The sequence below is a fragment of the Mus caroli genome, chromosome 13 (genome assembly GCF_900094665.2).
Source record: "Mus caroli chromosome 13, CAROLI_EIJ_v1.1, whole genome shotgun sequence".
In the NCBI taxonomy this organism is placed as follows: Eukaryota; Metazoa; Chordata; class Mammalia; order Rodentia; family Muridae; genus Mus; species Mus caroli.
This window is the reverse complement of record NC_034582.1, coordinates 106,522,474-106,526,586: the sequence shown is the minus strand read 5'-3', so window position 1 is coordinate 106,526,586 and position 4,113 is coordinate 106,522,474.

Here is a 4,113-nt window from a genome sequence, read left to right as displayed (position 1 = left end):
AGAGAGAGAGAGAGAGGAGAGAGGAGAGAGAGAGAGAGAGAGATTGATTCCCCGCATAGTGTAGCCCTGAGATTGTAGAGCACTAAGAGGTCAGTCTGGAAGCAGAGGGCATGAGCAAACTGACAAAAACTTCAAAGGCCAGTGCAGGCAGACATGTGCAGCCTATGGGCCACAGGCTCCACAGAACTCAGGGCTAGGAACGCTGCCCAACACAAACCATAAACATACTTATAACATTAGGAGATCTGGAAAGAGCAGTTTTGGGGTTTGACTAAATTGTTTTGTTGTTTTGTTGTTGTTTGTTTGTTTGTTTTTCAAGACAAAGTTTCTCTGTATAACAAGCCCTGAGTGTCCTGGACTTACTTAGTAGACCAGGGTGGTCTCAAACTTACAGAGATCTGCCTGCCTCTATTTCCCAAGTGCTGGGACTATAGGCTTGCACCACCGTGCATGGGGCTGTAATTGTTTGATTCTTAAGTGTGGACTTTGTACATCACAACACCAATATGATGTCTCACTGTCAAACAGGGGATACACCTGGAATTTAATTAAACCTCATGACCTTGTTAATGGTCTCTTTTTCCCCTGCTGTGGCACATACAGAGAATAAATGTTTATACAGCACAGTGTGGAGATGGATGAGGCTGCCTTTGACAGAAGCTGCAGAGAGAACTGCCAAGAAGCTCAAGGGAGGGCTGGAGTGATGGCTCAGTGGTTAAGAGCACTGACTGCTCTTCGAGAGGTCCTGAGTTCAATTCCCAGCAACTGTATAATGGTTCACAACGATCTGTAATGGGATCCTGTGCCCCCCCCCCACCTTTTTTTTCTCAAGACAAGGTTTCTCTGTGTAGCTCTGGCTGTCCTGGAACTCACTCTGTAGACCAGGCTGGCCTCAAACTCAGAGATCCACCTGCCTCTGCCTCCCAAGTGCTGGGATTAAAGGCGTGCGCCACCACTGCCCGGCCCAGTGCCCTCTTCTTGTGTGTCTGAAGATAGTTACAGTGTACCCATATAAATAAGATAAATAAATCTTTAAAAAAAATAAAAGAGTTCATGGGATCACCATCTCCACATACCTGTAATTGCTGTGATAAACATGGCGCCACAACATTTGGGGTAAGGGTGGGATCCCTGCTCTAAGCAATGGGGACAGGAGAGGCTTTGAGAACAGGCTGTTAGCACCAGGACTTCCTAGTCTCTTGTCAACAGTCCAAACCATAAGTACACGTCTGCTGATGTCCAGAGAGTGTTAGAAGGCTCTGGGGCAAAGATATATACTGGGCTTTGGCTCAGTTTTCTATTTACAAAACTAATTGTTTGAGTAAGGGTGTTTGAGTAAGTATATTTGAATACATAGAAGTACAATTTACTTATATCCAGTTTCCTGGTAGGAATGGTGACACTCTTGAAATCAAAGCATGTCCATGCCCGAATGGACAAGCAAATTATCTCTTCTCCAGAACAAGAAAGTCACAAAAGGAAATGCACCAGTCGTTTGTCTGAACTGCAATCCTTTGCTTAAGTTTCAGTCCCTGACTATTACCTGTGCTTTCAATTTTCCTGACTCTTAGCAAAACTTTAAATGTGTATACAACACTGGAAACTATGAAAGCTTTTGCCCAGCCTGGAGTAGACCACCAAGGTATGTGGTATGCTTATCCAACCATGTTAGAAAGTGTTGGGCCCAGCAAGGCTGCCAGAAGTCTTTCTATCAAGAGTCAATCATCTCTCTCTCTCTCTCTCTCAAAGATTTAGTGTGTGTGTTCCTAAGTATTAGACTTTGATTTAGTCTTCTGTTTACAAAGATAATTGTTTGAATAAGCATGCCTGCCTTAATAACAGAATGGTTATTAAGAAGAACCATTTATCTATATCCAATTTCCTGGTATGAATTGTATGTCAGTACCCAGTATCTGTGGGTGAGGATATGCATGGGAATGTAGGTATCTTTGGATGTCAGAAGAAGGTGTAAGATCCCCTGGAGTTGAAGTTACAGACAGTCGTGAGTGAGCCTTATATACTGGAATGAACTGGATCTTGGGAACCAAACTCAGGTCCTGTACAACAACGAGTGCTCTAACCACTGGGCGACCTCTCCAGTGTCCACTTCACCCTGTCTTTCTGTCATATTAATTGCTACTCACAGGAAGGCCCATACCACCAACATAAATCTAATGAATAAGAAAAAACTGAACTTGGACCCAAAATCGAAGCAGAAAGTTATGTTTTATTTATTTCATTACAAATATTTGGGGTTTTTTGTTTGCTTAGTTTAGTTTAGTTTTGGTTTGCTTTTCTGTATATATGTGTATGTATGTCTGTGTGAGCGTGTTATACCCACATGTGTTTGAGTGCCCTCAGAGGTGTTGGAGCCCCTGGAGCCAGACTTATAGCATTTGTGAGCCACCTGACATAGGTGCTACAGATCAAACTTGGGTCCTCAGTGAGAGAATACTTGCTCTTAACCTCTGAGCCATTTCAATAGCCTTCAGGTCTTGTTTTTCTCTACGTGTCATATTTCAAGAAGGTACTTAGTTGGGGGTTGGTCTGGTGCTGTTATGTATACAAAAGATAAATTCTGAACCCTAAGATCTGGTTGTACCCAGACAAGTGAGTTCTCATATACACCAGCCTTTATTCTGTAAACCTTACTCCCCAATTTAAAGCTATTGGTTAGTAAAGGGCTATAGCCTGTGACTTGGCAGTAGAGAGATAAAGGAGGGACCTGAGAATAGAGTGAGGGGTCTGGGGAGAGACCGTGGGAGGAAAGGAGAGAGAAGATGAAAAGAGAAGACGGTTGTCATGAGGCTGGATGGATCATGAGCCTGTGGCCAGAAGAAATACACCCTGAGGAAGGATGATGGAGCAGGAACAACCCAGGCAAGACTCAAACAGCAAGTAACAAGGCACATATGGTTTGAATATAGGTGAGAATAACATGGCATCTGTCCAATCTAGGCTTATAGCTTATAAATAAAATACCAGGTTATTATGTCTTTTATAAGGACTATCTAGAATATATAACTCTTTTACTACACTTAACCTGGGTAAAACCAAACATGACTGATCCAAAACTTTATTTTAAAAAATAAATAAAATGATTCCTAATGATAAAAATTAAGACACTTAAAACTAATATATTAGCCGGGCCGTGGTGGCACACACCTTTAATCCCAGCACTGGGGAGGCAGGCGGATTTCTGAGTTCGAGGCCAGCCTGGTCTACAGAGTGAGTTCCAGGACAGCCAGGGCTACACAGAGAAACCCTGTCTAGAAAAAAAAAAAAACTAAAACTAATATATTATAACATAGAAATTACATAAAAAGCTCTCTTTCATATTTTGAGGGTTGGAAGTAAGAGAGGACAGTCTTTCTTTTCTTTTATTTCTTTCTTTCTTTTTCTTTTCTTTTTTTTTTTTTGGTTTTTCAAGACAGGGTGACAGAGTCTTTCTTGATCAATGCTGTCTTTGATTGTTTTAGCTGAGAGATCAAAGTTTTTTTTTTTCTAATGCGCTTCAAATATTGGGGAAAGAATTAAGTGTGCATTACCAAATTCTTCCAACAGAAATATTAGACATGCTTGATAAATACACAAGACACGCACACATGTGTATATACATGTATAAGAACATACATGAGAGAGTGAGGTAGAGACAGCTCCCCTCAGCTCATGAGAGCCAAAGACATGACTCTCCTTAAATCCAAGATCAGCAAGATTGGACTTTAAATTTGAAATCATTCATGGTGAGATATTTATACAGTAGAAATCTGAAGGAAGGGCTAATTATATATATATATATATATATATACTTACATTTATACACTGCACATCTCAATATACTCATAAACACATATGTTTATATACTACTATGTATTTGAAGATTTACTAAGATGATAACAGACAAAAATATAAGAAAAGAACCTTTGCAAGGCAATGGTGGCACAGGCCTTTGATCCCAGCACTCCCAAAGCAGAGGCAGGTGGGTCTCTGAATTCAAGGCTAGCCTAGGCTACAGAGTTTGTTCTGGGACAGCCAGAACTACACAGAGAAGCCCTGTCTTGCCAAAATAAACAATCTAACAAAGAAAGAGAGAGAGAAGGAGGAGAAGGAAGG